Source organism: Dipodomys spectabilis, unplaced genomic scaffold (assembly GCF_019054845.1).
Source record: "Dipodomys spectabilis isolate Male_0828 unplaced genomic scaffold, ASM1905484v1 ptg000046l, whole genome shotgun sequence".
NCBI classification, from domain to species: Eukaryota; Metazoa; Chordata; class Mammalia; order Rodentia; family Heteromyidae; genus Dipodomys; species Dipodomys spectabilis.
The window spans coordinates 5153373-5171176 of NW_024870723.1; positions in this window are offsets into that span (position 1 = coordinate 5153373).

Below are 17804 nucleotides of genomic sequence, written 5' to 3' on the forward strand. Positions count from 1 at the left end.
AGTTCCTACAATCCAATGTGAATGACCACACAATACACCAGAACCTTTGAGACACAGCAACAGCAGTACTAAAAGTTTATACCTATGAGCACCTACATCTACAAATTAGAGAAATCCCAAATGAATACTCTAATGTTGCATCTCAAGATCCTAGAAAAACAAGAACAAGCCAAATCCCAAACTAACACATGGAAAGACAGAATAAAGACTGGATCAGATATAAATGAATTAGAGACTAAATGAGCTACATATATAATCAACAAAACAAAAAGCAAATTCATTGAAAAAAATGATAAGCCTTTAGGAAACCTTCCTAAAAGTAAAAAAAGTCAACCAAATAAATAAAATCAGAGACGAACAAAAGAGACATCATACAACAGACACTAGCAAATCCAGAATGTTATGAGGGAATATTTTGCAAAACTTTACACCAATGAACTGGAAATTCTGGCAAAAATGGATGCATTCCTTGTTGACATAAATATACCAAACACATTTGTTGAATGGCAACTCCTTTGTACAACTACTTCATGATAATAAAAATATAATGTTAAAAAATCAAGGCTAGAAAACAAGCACTACATACTTTCTAAACATTTTGATAATCATGAACTAATTTTGAAAATCTAATGACTTTTTGAAACCGTCTTTAAAAGAGTCACATATTTAAACTGTTTGTGAAAGAGGATAATAGATTCCCAGCATGTCCCATTTACTTTCAAACAATACCCAGTCTTACGGAGGCATGGAATTTTCCATGTCATAGATACCTCAGAAGCAATGATCCTTAATTTAAAATGTAACTGTCTTGTGTGTATAATAAAAATTTGCCTATTTAAAAATTAGTGTATTCACAATTTAGTCATAACAGTAATTCTTTATGTTTTTCCCCTCATTTTCCATCTGGATAGGTCTTTGTTTATTGGTAGTTTTTTTAAAAAAAACTTTTGAAAAGCATCTAAAATATTTTATTTTGCCTGAGCTTAATACAGAAATAATTAGCTTAAGATTATTTTGTTTATTTTTAATTGAAAAAAATGTGTTCAGCATTTATTAGATGATCTCTTTGTAGCTTTGTATGTCCCTCCCCCACAGTATAACCTCTGCTTTCACTATATTTGATGTCAGTATAACTTGTAGAGGAGATGGGGAAAAACAAGTCGTTTAAGGATACAGGTGGACCTGTTGCAACAATGAGAAGTACAAGTTGTCACGTCGAAAATGAGCTTTACAATGTTGGTGGGGGTGGGGGGAAGGCGGGGAGGATTGGGTGGGGGTAGGGGGGGAGGCTGGGAAGGGATGTGAAGGGTAAACAAAGGAGGAGGCTGCAATGCTTGGTAAGAAATGTACGCATTAACCTGCCCATGTAATTGTAACCCCTCTGTACAGTGTGTTCACAAAAAATTAAAATTAAAAAAAAAGAAAAAAAAAGAAATGTACTCAGTACCTTGCTCATGTAATTGTAACCCCTCTATACGATATTTTCACAATAAAAAATTTTAAGTTTCAAAAAAAAAAAAGAAAAAAATGTGTTCACCAATTACAATATGATATTTTGAAATATGTGTATATACATACATATTTGTGTATATATATATTTGTGTATGAACACAAATTGTGGAAAGGGCTCAATCAAGATAGTTAACATACATGTTCATATGTTTTTATTCCCATAATGTTTTTTAATGAAAACATTTAAGCTCCATTCTATTGGCTATTTTCAAGAATACAATAAACTATTATTACCTATATTTACCTTAGTGTGCAAATCTCTTCCCAACTGAAAATTTTCATCCTGTCACAAACAACATGTAACTCCAACCCTCCCCAGCTAACCATCCAATATACTTTCTACCTTTCTGAAATCAGTTTTCAGATTCCATATATAAACAAGTTCATATAGGTTTTGTTTATCTAATCCTGGTTTATTTTACTAAATGCAATGTCCTGTATTTTCATCTACCTTTTCAAAAATGTCAGGAAGTTGTTCTTTATTATGGATAACCAATATTTCATTACATATATAAATAACATTTATTATTTGTTGTGCAGATGATGAACACTTTGCTGTTTATTTTGTCTATGATGAATGATGTTGTAATGATCACTGGATTAAAGCTGTCTCTTTACCAATACAGTTTTGTTTTCTTTGATATACATCCAGAAATGAGACTTCTGGATGATATGGTAGCTTTATTTTTAGTTCTTTTAGGACATTCTGGTAGAGAGATATTGTGGAAACATCTTCACAATGGCTATACTAACATGCCCTTTAACAATTCATGAGACCTCTTTTCTCCACAGCCTTGCAAACATTTGTTGCTTTTGTTTTGTGATAATTGATATTCAAATAGATGTGAGGTAATAGCTCATTGTGGGTTTAATTTTCATTTTTTGGTGAGTAATGATATTGAGCATTTTTCCTTATGTGTGTTGAGCATTGATCTTCTTTTGAAAAATATTTCACTCTTTGTCTTTTAGTGGGAATATTTTCCAGCCAGTTAATCATATAATTTGATATTAAGCAGTTTTTCAGATATATGATTTACAAATACTTCCCTATTCTTTGATTGTTTTCTTTCACTATTAGCTGTTTCCTTTCCTTTTGAGAATCCCTGTATCTTAATGCTACCCTGTTTGTCTATTTTTTGCTGTCATTGCTTGTTCTTTTGGGGTCTTATCCAAAGAATCATTGTCTGAACTAATGTTGTAGAGACTTTCTTCTAGAATGTTTACAGTCTCTGCTTTTGGATGTAAGTCTTCCATCTACTTCTGTTTACTTTTTATACAGTGTTGCATAAGGGTCTAATTTCCTTCTTCTGTATGTGGACATATCCATTTGCCTCTACATCATTTGTTAAAGAGACCATTCTTTCTCAGTGTGAGTTCTTGATAACTTTCCAAAAAAACCCAGTGATTGTAAATGTAAAGATTTCCTTCCAGGCTTTTTATTTTGGTTCCTTGATTGATGCTTCTGCTTTCATTCCAGCAGTGTGCTCTTTTGCTATATCTTTATGTTTGTTTTTCCAGTTCTGCTCTTTTTTTGTTTAAGGTTGTTTTGACTATGCATGACAATGTCAGCTCATCACTTTCCATTAACTTATTTGACCTTCTTAACAATAATCTAAGTGACATAAAAGGTTCATCAAATTCTATCTGGGAAATATTATGTGAACAATCCATGTTTATGAAACTAGAAATCACTAAGCAGTATTACAATGGATAACTACTGTATCCTTCTTTCCCTTTTATTGTGGAAAATAAAATATTAAGTTTACATTTTCATAAAAGTGTATTATAGGTTTCCAGGTCTTACTTCAAGTCTTATATGACATTTCATGTCTGACATCTCTACAAGGTGACATGAACACAGGGCGGCAGCGCTACTAAAAATTACACCTAAGCCATGCTCCATCTAGAAGGACTTAAACTTAGGACAATGGATAGATTCTCAGTAAAGAAGAATGACAGGATACAGCTATTCTTTCCTACTTGGACTTTGGTAACAAGTAGACTTGGATTCAAATCAAGTGAGTACTGTTTACCAACTGCATGACATACAATTTATTCAATGGCGTGATGTTTTACTATAATTAATAAGGCACAATGTATGAAAATATTCAATATAATAGGCTCTAAAGCATATCTCCTTGCCCCTTGTCTCATACTTTCTAAGTCATCACATTGGCATCTAGGGGAGGTAATAGTCTAACTTTAATGATTATCTCTGCAACTCCAAATCAGACCCTGTTATTCTTTCATCAGTGCAAAGGAGCCATTCTTTCTGCATGATAATCATTACAATGGTAGGTCTGCTGATAACACAGGAGCCTTTTCCAGGAGACTGACTAATGCAACTCCATATACAACGGAAACACTTCTACAATATTCTCATTTCCCTGATGAGACTCCTACTCAGCTTTTGCTTCCCACCCCCTTTAAAAGGAAACTCCAAGGGGCCTTTCTTAATGGAGTCCCTGTAGATGTGCTATTCTGACAGGGATTCTTTCAAACACTTCACAAATAACACAAGATTGGGTGAACAGCTCAGCTTTTCCAGGTCGTTAAACATTGTTTAACTATTTTTTGAATGTTTTGGCATCAATAAAAATCTCAAATGCTTTTGGGGCCAAGAACTGGTTCCATTAATATTTTACACCCTGAGTGTTTTAAAGGACTCATTTATTCTAAAGTCATCTGTCAACTTTTCTCTAAGAGCTTTTTGATATCCCACCAGCTCCCCCAAGCTGTTGGTGAAATTTTCTAAATAGTTTCATCCATTTCCACTCATCCCCTGGTTTCAGACCCTAAAGATAACCTCAGGAGTTAGATACCCCAAAATAGGAGTAAAAAAAGAAACTTTCACAACAGAACTAGCTTTTGGCCAAACTTTTAAGAATACTACTGAGATCTTTATGCATAGAGAGCCGTAAATTATGTGTAATTTTCCAGGATAAGAAGATGGAGTAAATAGGCTCTTTTCCCTACAGAGTTGCTATCTTTAATAGTAGCAAGGTTTTTGGATCTTAGCCCAGAAGATCCTACTTCTGACAGCTCCCTGGAACAAACAGGTCTAAAAGAAAGAATCAAGGCATTCTGGGTAAGAATGGTGAAGTCAAGGATTGCTTTCTTTCTTACTGAACATATGACTTGTGCTCAAATAGCAGGTGGTTTTTAATGTATGGAGGTTAGTATTAAGTCATGTACCAGATATGGTGATGGCTCAGACATCATGTCCAAGAATGGTCAGGTACATACATATTTATCATTCTATTTCTTCTGTGGCAAATAATGGCCTTGAAGAAAACAGAATGGGATGAATACCAACTTCCACAGGATGCTCTCCTTAAATGAGAACAGTGGCTTCACACACACACATACAGTAGACACACACAGACACACATGCATGTATATGCAGACATACAATGGATACACAGACATACACCCCCATATACATAGCTCTCTATGGACCCATCTAAGCCAATACCCAACTTAGATCTTCTCTCAAAAACCATAACCTAGTAAAAAAAAAAAAACACCTATATCTACAAAGAAATCAAAATGCAATTCTAATATTAGAAATTTCAGACACAGTGAAAGGATGATAAGAAACTGTTTTGAGAAAGAATGTATTTTTCTTTAAATCATACAGTGTATAAGCCTTATGTCAAGAAAAGCACTCTGCTAGAGAGAAGAATGCCTACATTCTAACTTTACCTCCATTATTTGCTATCTATGTGACCTTGGGTATGTCTCTGAACCCCACTGGGCCTTAAAGTTAGGAAGGTCATCTCTGAATCAAATTGGAATTGCAAAGCAAACTACATTAATAAAATTTCTGTAGGCTGGGGATGTAGCTCAGTGGTGGGATACTTGCATAGCATGCACAGAGCCTTAGGTTCAGTCAGCACACAGTAATTATTAATAATTGTAATCTTGTGACACAGGCTAGGCAGATCATCTTGGTCTTAGTTTGAAAGTTTAAGAAATTGATGTTAGTTAGGCACTGGTGGCTCATGCCTGTAATCCTAGATACTCAAGAGGCTGAGATCTGAGGAGTGCAGTTCAAAACCAGGCATGGCAGGAAAGCCAGTGAGACTCTCCAATTAACCACCAAAAATCCAGAAGTAGAGCTGTGATTTGTGGTACAGTGGTAGCCTTAAGCCAAGAAGCTCAGGGACAGCATTGAGGCCCTGAGTTCAAGCTTTAAGACTGGCACCAAAAAAATAAAATAAAACTGATGACCATAAAAATAGAATGTTTTTAATAATGATAAATCAGCAAGAAGTTGAACTGGGATGCATACTTACACATCCTGTGCAGCTTTTGAAGATCTTTGCCTTGTAGTTTGTCATTTTTAGCTTCTAAAAGATACAAATGAACTGCAATGTGATCCATAGATTCCTTTGTTATTTACTTATTTTTTATTGTTATTGTAAAGGCAACGTACAAAAGGGTTAAAACTCCATAAATCAAGCAATGAGAAAATTTCTTTTTGAATAGTGGCACCTTTTCCCTCTTTTTCTCCCAGTTATCCCCTTCCTACTCCCCCAACTTACAGAGTTCATTTTCAACACAGTGTCTAGTGAATATCACTGCTGCATTTGCTCACCCTTTGTTCCTCCATTTCTGTGCCCCCCCTTACCCTCCCAAACAGATAAACTTGCATCGAGTCAAAGAGTACATAAAACAAAAACAGTGGCAATGGAGGGGGGTGGGAAGCAAAAAAAAAACCACCTCTTGTTTTCATTTCTCAGTTTATTTCAATGATCATGTGCCCAGATCTATTGAACTTTTAGGATCTTCTCCTGAGAATAGCCTCCTTTGATCTCATTGTGTGAATGTCTAAAGTCCTGTATAATCGTGTCCAAGTGTATTTTTGTATGCAAATTTATCTGTTTGGTGTAGGGTAGGAGGGAGCACAAAATGCTGGGTCAAAGGGTGAACAAAAGCAGCAGTGATACTTGCGAGACAGTATTTTGAAAATGAATTTTACAACTTGTATAAGATAGGGCTTGGGAGGGAAGAAAACTGGTAGAAAAGGAGGGAAGAGGTGACATTGTTCAAGAAGATACGTACTCATTCCCTGACTTCCATACTATAACCCCTCTGTACATCACATTAACAATAAAAAGAGTCTATGCAAGTCTCTATGCTTTACTGTTTGTCTAAATATCTATATCTCCATATCAAATTGGTTTAATTTCAACTGCTTTGAAATTTACTTGGAAGCCAAGAAGCTTGAAGCTTCCAGCTTGCATTTCTTTGTTAAGATCCTTCCTTCTGTCCTTTTTCTCTTCCTTCCTTCCTTCTTTCTTTTTTTAAAATTTCTTTTGCCTTTTTTATTTTCCTGTTTGTTGTTTTAGTTTTTCTTATATATATTTTTATTGTAAAGATACCAAAGAGAGGGGTTACAGTTACATGAGTAAGGTAATGAGTACAATTCCTTTTTTCCTTCCTTCCATTCTTCCTTCCTTCTCCTTTTTTTTCTTCCTCCTTTCTTTCTTCTTGGTCTCCCTATTTTGCCATTTAGGATCATTTTTAGTTTCATATAAACTTTAGCATTTTTTTTTTATTTCTGTAAAACATGTCATAGTATTTTGACAGAGATTTCATTAAATCAGTGGGTTATTTTAGGGATTATATTTAAAACAACAATATTAAGTCTAACAATCCACCAATATGGCATGTTTTTCCCTATATGTTTATCTTTTATTACAAATTTAAAATAATATCTTTTCTAGCTTTGATATTTGTCTCCTTATGACTTCATGAGTTAGGAGGGTTCCCTCCTTTTTGATTATTTAGAATAGTTAGAATAATGCTGACATTCATTCTTTAAATATTTGGTAGCACTCAGCAGTGTTTCTGAAAGACATTTATCCTCTGAATTTATCTGCTTCCTAGTTATTTGAGTGGTCATGTTTTCTGTTTCTTCATAACTCAATATTGTAGGCTTCATGTTTCTACAAACGCATTTATCTGTTCTAGGCTAGACATACTATTGCCACATAATTGTCCATAGTAATTTTTTGGTATGGTTTGGTTTGCTAATAATAGAGCTTGAACTCAGGATCTTGCATTCTTGCTTTTCTTTTTGAATCAAGGCTGGTGCTCTACCATGTGACCCACATCACCATTTCTTGCTTTTTCCTGGTTAAATGGACATAAAAGTTTCAGGTTTGTCTGCCAGACTAGCTTTAAATTGTAATCCTCTGGTCTCAGCCTCCTAAGTAGCTATAATTATATGCATGAGTCACTGGTGCCAACCTCATAATTTTCTTTTCTATTATTTTTAATGATCCTTTCTATTATTTCTGTGGCATCAATCACGTCATTTTCATCTCTGATTTTACTTGAGCTTATTCTAGATAAGATTTGTCATTTGGTTTATTATGTCAAAAACCAACTCTTCATTCAGTTACATTTGATTGTTTATCTATCCTCCATTTAGTATTTTATCTTTAATATTTCCTTCTTTGTGCTGGCTTGTGAATATAGTTTATGCTTTAGGCCACAAAAAAGTGGATTGTGACTTTTTTCTTTTTTATGAAAAGTGGGCTTTATTACCATAAACTTAACTCGCAGAATGACTTCTATTGCTACCTTTAATTTTTGGTATGCGTGGGTTTGGGGATTTTATGACTCAACATACACACTTCAAGAGTGTGTTGTTTAATCTGGACATACTGGAAAATTTAACAGTTTTTCTTCTGCTATCAATTATTAGTTTCACTCTTCTGTGACTTGAAGATACATGGGGTACAGTTTCAGTCTGCTTAAATTTGTTAAACTATATTTGCTATCTGACATCTGATCTTCCAAAGAGAATATTTCATGAGTACTTGAAAAGAATGTATATTTTGTTACTATTGAATGAAATGTTTTCTCTGTAGTTGGTACCATTTTTGTCCATAGTATTTTTCATGTCTTCTATTTCCTCATTCATTTCTGTCTGAACATTATCTCCATAATTGGAAGTGGAATACTGAGGTCTCCTAATCTTGTTTCATTGCTTTCTGATTTTTTCTTACTTTTTACTAATAATTGTTTTATATATTTAGGTTCTCTGATGTTAGGTGCATATTTAGTTGTATATTTTCTATCTTCCTGGTAAATTGACTCTTTTATCTTTATATAATGCTCTTGTGTTTGTGAGCTGAATTTGTTATTGGCTTAAAGAAGGCTATTTTAACAATGTGTTGTTTTATGTAAGTCCCTTGGCAACTTTTAAAATACCTATAGAATGTATACAAAAAAAGGAAAAGAAAACATATCAATAAAAAAATCAATGAAATACAAAAGAAGACAGCAAGAGAGACAAAAACTACAAAACAGAATACTACAACTGAATGCTATCAGTAAATCTTCCTCTATCAACTATTACTATAAATGTACATTAATTAAGTGGCTTAATCATAGAAATCAAAAGACAAGAATAATAGACATAGTATGCTTGAATGGGAAAAACACAAGTATGCATTTGTCCAAAAGAGACTTATGGATAAGAAAAGATATTCCATGCAAATAGAAACCAAAAGAACTGTGGGTAGCTACACATATGTCAAACAAACTAGACTTTGTGACAAACTGTCACAGTGTTTCTGTGGCTGTCCTCCTTGCAAGACACCTTGTATGACAAGAGAGGCAGAATGAGTTGGCTGGGCAGGTAGACAAACACCTTGGGAAATGTTTGTGTAGCTTATTCAGCTTAGCCTGGCTGTGACAGAACTGTCTTTGCTGAGGCAGGTGTTGCTCCCTAAGTAGAGCTGTATGGGCACAGCCAATTGGAAGACTGACAGCCAGAGGCTTAGGAATGAACGAAGACACTGGGATGTGGGAAGATCTAAAGGATAAGTGGAGCAAGTATTGTTTATGAACTTATGGACAAGATCAGGGAGGGGCTCATGATCTCTTATACTCACATGACTTTGCAAGAGAAGCCAAAACGGAAGGTTTCATTTTTTTTTTTTTAGGCCACATCAAAATGTCTACAAACTCATAACATCAAAATAATACCATCAAAGTATCCTATTTCCATTTTTCAACCCTCCTCTCGAGTATGTGGGATTTTTAGAACATCCAATAGATCTTATGTGACCTCGGCCACCTTTTTATGTTCCCGCACTTTTCCAGAGCCGTCCCACACCCTCTAACACTTACACATACAGCCTCGAACATCCTCTGTACCTTCCCTTACTTTGTTTCCAGAATCTTTTTCTAAAATCTAGTTCCTTCCCTGTATTTTTTTTTCATCCACTCCCAAATATTCCTTTTTCTTGTGATAGACAGAGATAGCATGTGCCAATTAATTCTGGCAGGTAATTAATCAGTGTTGTGTAAGTACACAGCAAGTAGTTAACTGACACCAAGTTAAAACAAAATTTAAATAAGTCACAAGGTCTGTTGTCTATTTAAAACAAACAAACAAAAAACAAAAACAACCCTCTCTGCAATTGGAACTCCTGTCTAGGTCTCTCTTGGACTCCACAGTTCTTTTTGAATCAGAACTGCATACAAACGCATACTACACACTCCATTAGGAGAACCCAAGCTGTGCATGAGTATGTGAGGGAGAATTTATTTCCACAACAAGCAGAGCATCAAAATGGCTTCAGAGCCTTGCAGCAGGGGCTTCAGTTGCAAGATAAAAGACCAGCAAGGGGGATATGAGTGGGAAGAAAGAAAAGAGATCCAGAGAAGAAAGAGCCTGGATAAAAAAAAAAAAGAAAAAAGAAAAAAAAAAGGATCCTGAACTGGCCAGGAGGATGGAAAGAGAGAGAGAGTTGAGGCTACCTAGGCTTCTCTAGCTGAACAAACCATAGAGGTTATTTAGGAGAGAGAATAGCAGCTCAAATCCCCAAATCAAAATCATAACTTAGAGGGCTCATGTTCAAAGCTTATTGATGTAAATTTGTTAAAAGGCTATAGCAACTATTTTTTTTCCCCTTGAAGCAATAAGTCCCAGGGAGGAGGTCAAATGTGGATTCTTTCTCAAACTCACCCATCAAAATGTGCATGGTAGAGATGCTGGTATGGATAATGAAAACTGAGGAAGAAAGCATCGGGCTCATTACTGGTTGCTCACTTCTCCTATCTGCCTCAGTGCAGATCGTGAAATGTGAAATGTCTTCCTTATAGGATCAATGCCAGAATTACAGGAGATCTCATGGAATCTGATAGAAGTAAGTTCTGTTTAATTCAATAGAATTAAAACAAATCCTACAACAATATAGCAAACACCTCAGAGCCTTCTGTGGAGAGAAAAACAATACATGGGATAATAGTTTCAATTTCTGGAGGTGTAAGACTTTTTAAAAGTTCTTCACTATCTAGTACTTATAATTGCCTTATAAGATGGGGAATTCAGGGGTCATAATTTCATGATCATGAGCAAAAGATTCAGAGCTGGATTTCCTCTGTTGAAAAGCCCACACTTGAGTTGTGGGATGTATGACCTTGAGTATGTTCTTAGCTATGCACTTCCTCATTGGTAAAGTGTTAGGCATCAATACCTACCACAAGGTTAGTGAGGAGATTCGCCAGATTAATTCTTATAGGCCTTATGAAGCTTAATGGAAAGAATAGGAGGTGGTGGCTCATACCTGTAATTCTAGCTACTAAGGAGGTTGAGATCAAAGGATCTCATTTTGAAGTCAGCTTAGGCAGGAAAGTCTGTGAAACTCTCATCTCCAATTTACCACCAAAAAACTGGAAATGGGGCTGTAGCTCATGTGGTAAAGCACTAGCGTTGAGAGGAAAAAAAGCAAAGGGTTAGCACCCAGGCCCTGAATTCAAGCCCAGTACCGACACACACACACACACACACACACACACACACACACACACACACACACACACACACACACACACACACACACACACACACACACATGAAATTTAATGGATATTAGATATCATTATCTTTCTCCTTATCCTATGGAGGAGCAAAACAGTACTGAGTTAAAAAGAGATAGGGATATTTGACCAGGAATTCCCAGGGTAGAAGTAGAGTTTGGGGCTCTATCTCAACAGTAGACTCCACTCTCAAGGGTTATTTTGTCTGAAGGGTCCATACTGGCTTCCTACTGATTTTCCTGAGTTAGAAATCCATCATCTGCAAGGCCTAAAGTCTTATCATGTTAGCTACAGAGTGGAATAAAATCTTCTGAGGGTTTCCAAAAGCATCCTACTGGAGGTATGGAAGGCATGGAATGAGAAATGGTGAGTGAGCCATTCATTCATAATTGTCTGGAACACCTTTCTTCAAGTTCTCTTTACCTTGTTTCTGTATCTGTCAAGATCTTTAGTGAAACAGCAGCTCTAGGAAACAGTATACATTGTATGTGTTTTTCTTTTCTCTGTGTCTGTCTCTCTCTCTCTCTACACACACACATACAGACACATATATACACACATACATATTTATATGTGCATATACATGCAAAATTAGTTTTAACAATTCAGTTCTGAGACTAGAAAAGAAAACTTCATGGCAGGTCAGGTCAACAGACTGGCAATCCATGAGGAAACTAATGTTGTAATATTAAGCCAGAATTTCTTTGTCTCTGTAAAAATCTACATTTAATCTTCAGGCCTTCTTCAACTGATTAGATAAGGCTCACTCCCATTGTTCAAGGATAATTCCATTTAACTTAAAAGTCAGCTACTTGTAGATGTGCAACACATCTATAAAACATCTCTACAAGCAGGACCTGTTAGGATTTTATAAAACAATTGAGTACTAGACAACCCAGCCAAGGGTCCACAGAAACCATCACAAACTCAAAGGTAGTTGGTCCCCCCACCCAAGGTGACCTCACCTGAAACCTCAAACCTACCAAGGCTTTCTATTATACTTCGATGGTAGCAGGCAGTTCTTCAAAATATACATTGGACATAATATAATACTTTACATAATCATTTGCTTTAGGCATAAGCAGTCTGTTTCTGTCTTCATGCTTCATGAAGTGTCTGGCTCTCAGGACTTGTATCCATTTCATAGAATGTATAGAGTCACCTTTTAGGAAAATGGCTGTCTGAAGGAGGTGGTAGCAACTTAACAATGGATACCTTGAATCCCATTATTTTAAGACCCTCTTAAAAAAATTGTTAACCTGCTCATTTCTTTCCCAACTTTCTATAAAATAGATGGATAGAAATCTTGTTTCCTTCTTCTATTAAGAAAAATAAAACCAATTGTTTTCTCTATTTGCAGAGAAAGCCTGGCCTTTGGAGATTTATCAGAGCATGCTAAGAGGGGAGGTGTCAAAATCTGAGAGAAATGTTCAGATCCAATTTTTCCTTCTTCTTCCCTCTACACTTGGATGACTCCTCTTCAGGTATTTATTGCCTGATTGGTTCCTTTGTTCCTTGAACAATTTTAGATCCTCCATTCAAACTGAGTCCCCTGTTATCAGTGTCAGCTGGCCCTGAGTCAGGGTTTAGTACATGATTGGATGACTTTTATCCTTGACTCCGGTGAGAAGTGACTGCACTGTACTGCGTTTTCATTGTTTAGGATGATGCATCTTTGTTGTCCAAAGAATAAAAATTTCACTAGATAAAAGGGAAAGAATGGGTGTCAGGGATAGAGTCATTGAGTCAAAAGTAAATATGAGGAAAGGAACATTTATTGAAGACTTAGTCCAATTGTATTGACTTACTGGTAGATTTTGGAGATGAGGTAGCTATTGCTATTGGCGGGGAATCTTTAGAAAATTCTTAGAGATTGAAAGATGAAATTTCTGACTTGAATCTCAGCTGGTGCCAAAAATGTCAGAGTTGGAAATAAATTGCTCTTTATAAAAGACATAATCTGGGTTTTCCTTGACCATCTAAGTAACAGCAAATGAAGAAAGATAGCAGAGAAAAGTTGTATACATGATGGAGTGTGGACTCTGGAAGGATGTGACTGTAGCTTATCCCATTGCCTCACACATGCACGCACACACACACACATACACACACACCCATTCACACTCTGTTCAAAATATCAACAGTGTCTACAGAATCCTGACAAGTATCACAAGATGCATTATGCTCATAAATTTGTACAACTACTTAAGAATAATTTAAAATTTATAAAAGACAACAGAGATTGAGTTCCATGTCAGACTTAACTTGATGTCAAGGAAATCAGTCTGCCATAAAAACAAAACCTCTTTGTTCCACATACCAGTAGAGATGAATGGGCTCCAGAAAATCCTAGATATTTACGGGAAGGTTGGTTTGACCATGGGTTGCAAGATTAGAACTAGGTTACCTAGATTTCAAGGAAATTGGAGGCAAACTAACAAGCTAGATTATGTATTTGTCCAATTTAGTTATTGCCACCATGTTCTACATTCCACTGTCATCTCTAAATTGGTAACTCCAGGAAAACACATATAGAGGTGAATTCAGTTAAGTAGAGACATGTCAGGATTGTAACCCAAGTTGCCTGGACACCAATCTTAGGCATGGTTCATTGTTCCAGATGGTTTCCATGCATTGACTTCTTTCATCTCTATTTCCTCTATGGCAAAGTCAGATGATAGGAGAACCCAGCATTGTGCAGCTAGTAGGGAACACAGCTAGGAGGCAAATGCATTCAGTCTAGGCAGTGTAGCCTAGACTGAATCACTAGCATTGTCTAGCTTTGCAGGCCTGCCATGTCCATTCTATTGCTTGTTTCTTTCCAATATAAAATTCCACGCATGATTTTCCCTTGACTTAGCTGTTGTTTGCCTATAGTCAGTTATCAGTTTACATCATTTGACTGCTGGCTGTTTCATATATTATACTTTCACATCTCCTTGCACTCAGTGATGGCATAAAACCAGTTTATGGGAGGCCAGACCGATGGCTTATGCTTTTGTATTTCAAAAATATTTGCATTAGGGATTCCAAAATCTCAACAAGAGGAAAATAAATTAGCAACCGAAAACACCTTGAGTGGGAGGTCAATGGCTTCTGAAGGATGTTCCACAGAACTGTTTGAAACTTTTTATTAGAAATGCATCCAACCATGCACTTGCTGATTTAGTCACTCAACAGACTTTCATTGAGCTTCTGATACAATGGGAAGATGTGGGCGAGATGCAAGAATGGTAAGAACACCAGCGCTGTTGTTAAAGAGTGGACAAGCGTGTCTAACCTGGCCAAATGTTGTCAGAGGTTGCTTTAGGAGGTGAGGAGTCAAGGGGAATGTTCAAAGGGTCTAGACCACTCCTTGCAAAAGATCTTATAGATGGAGTTACAGGTGCAGAAGTCTATTTAGACGAAACTAACAAGTTCCCTAAAAGTACTGAGAGTCCATGAAAATCAAGCAGAGCAAGAAAATGCTATACGGGAGAGCTCCTCCCAGCACATGCAAATAGGGTGTAGGGGACAGTGAACAAAGAGGTGATTAATTTGAAGGCAGATACTCACAGCTTTCAGGGCCTCTTGGCTTCCCAAGTTATTTAACCTTTCTGAGCACCAGACTCCTAATCTCCAAGACAGGGTTAATTAGGCCTGCCCTGCCCATTTCTCCCTGCTGTTGAGATCAAATGAAATGCTTAAAGTAGTTTGTAAACTAAAAGAAAGTGTTATGCAAATGTAATGATAAATTAGAAAATCAGTGCAAAGGGACCAAACACTAATAATGGCAAAGTCACAGACATCAATAAGCTGAATGTGCCTTTCTGAGCTGAAAACTTTCCTCAGAATCTCCAGCTACACCATATAACTCTGAGTACAGGACCGCTGTCTTGAATTAACTGAAATTCTGGTCCAGGACTGCTGCATCCTTTTTGGCCTTGAGCAACATCATTCAATTCCTTCCTGTAGTTTATCCTAATAGTATAAATGGAAGGTGAATTTTTCTTTTCGGTCTTTACGAAATTTACCTGTTATCCTGCCATGTCAAAGTAAATCTGCCTATATCCATTGAGATTAAATAGCAGGATCACCCATTGCTTTGAATTTATCAGTTACCTGAGGCTGACTCAGTGCAAAGAACAAATATGAAAAATAAATGTGTTTAACATATATGAAGATGCACCAAAGATTTCATAGACCCATGGGTCTCAGGTTCCAAGGAGAGACACAGGGTATTTGTAAGTTGAGCTCAGCTAGTATTCACTGGACACTTATTAGATCTTATGGTAGTCAATTCAGGGAGACACAGAGATGAATAGGACATCATTCTGCCTTCAAGGCACCCACAAATTTTATAAACACTCCAAAAGTGATATGTAGAATGTGCTCGAAGAAATGGTTTCTGAATCAAGGTAACGATGTCAGTCCCAGAGCGGATGGTGGTCTGCTGGTTGACCTCTGTTAGTACATCATTCTGCTCTGTGTCCGTCCTTCCTAAGCCCTCAGTGAAAACCCATAAACCACTATTTCCAAACTTGTTGGGAAATTCTTGCCCTCAACCAACTTGTCACTGAAAAATCTCAACAGACAATTTTTTAAAAAAATTCCACAATCCAACTTCCTAGATGAGCAATGTGTGGACAAATTATACAACTTAATACTACGTCTTACACAGTAAAAAGAATAGTGCCTGAGTACATTGTATTATTTTATACTAAATTGTCAATTTTCTTCTTCTGGCCCTTATTTGGATATGGAATAATTTTCTTTCTGGCAGTAAAGAATGAAAAGATACCACAATCCTCTTTTTCCTTCCCCCTCTCTCCATCTTCCTCTCCTCCCTCTTCTCTTCTTTTTCTCTTCCCTTGTACCTTTCCTTCCTCCTCTCCCCCCCCTTCTCTTTCTTCCTTAGCTCCCCAGTCTCTTCTCCCTCTCTCTTTCCCTCTCCCAGAATTCTCCTGGATTGTTCCACCAGGTACCTTCATTCCAGGTACTGAGGAGGCTCAGATCTGAGGAGTCAGTTAAGGTCAGATTGGGGACAGAAATACGCTAGACTCATTTAAAAGATGGATAAGAGATGTGGCTGTCTCAAGCAGTAGAGAATCAAGTGTAAACAACTTAATGAGCATGAGGCCCTGAGATCAAGCTCTAGTTCTGACACAAAAAGAGAGGAACTGCTTATTTCATGACTCCCACCCTCACCCCAAGACCATACCCTGATAGCCATTCTATCAAAAATGTCCTTTAATTTGATGTCTTTACAAAAAACATCCAGGAGGATTTTGTGTGTGTGTGTGGTGCTGGGAATTGAACTCAGATCCCTGAGTTTGCTAAACAGGTACTGTATCTCATAATCCATACCCCTAGCTTTTTTGCCTTCATTATTTTTCAAAGAAGGTCTCATGTGTATGCACAGGCCAGCTTGGACTACGATCCTCCTCATTTTGCTTCCCACAAATCTAGAAAGGTCTGTATATACCACCTATCCTATCATTCCGCTATCGATTGAGATGGTATCTTATATGAATGCTCAGGTTATCCTCAAACCTTGATTTTCTTAATTTCTGCCTCCCAAGTAGCTATGATTACAGGCAGGAGTCACTGACTGCCAGCCAAGTGATTTTTTTAAAAATTTACTACTGCTCTATGGACTCTTTATGGTTTACATTTTAAATTATTTCATTAAAATATGAGGAAAATATTCAAGATTATATCCCAGAGTTGTTCACTTACAATTGAGCTTTAAAAATCATCAGTAAGCTAGGCACTGGGGCTCATGCTAATAAAATTCTAGCTACTCACGAGGCTGACATCTGAGGATTATAGTTCAAAACCACTTAGGGTGGGAAAGTCTGTGAGATACTTATCTCCAATTAACCACCTAAAAGCTGGGATTAGAGCTATGGTTCAAATGGTCCAGCACTGGTCTTAAGTGAATAAGATAAGGCCAGGCCCTGAGTTCAAGTCCTAGTACCTCCTCTCCCCGCCCCCCACCCAATATCATCAGTAGTAGCTTTACAGGGTAGGAATAATGTAAGAATAAATGTATTTATTCTTTGCTCACTTTCAGTTCAGGCATTTTGCATGTATTATCTCATTTAATCCTCAATTAACACTGTAAATTAAAGGATATTGTTATTGCTAAGTGGAAAGTAAGGAAATCAAGTCACACTTACCACAGAAGGAGATAGTAGTAGAATGGAAACGTGTACACAGTCAGTGACCCTTGAAAGAGATCTTGAGAACTAAGTAGTTCTAATGGTTTAAGTAGGCTGATGGCTACAAAATCCACCCTCAAATCTCAGTGGCTTAATGTAATAGAAACTGGATGCTAAAAGCTCTCTTAGTTCACTGATCAGTGACTTGAGTACAGAATCAACATGATGATCCAAGTACCCAAGCCTCTTTTGTTCAATTACTGTACCATTCTCTAATGTCTTCCAGTTCTCCTCTGCCTCATC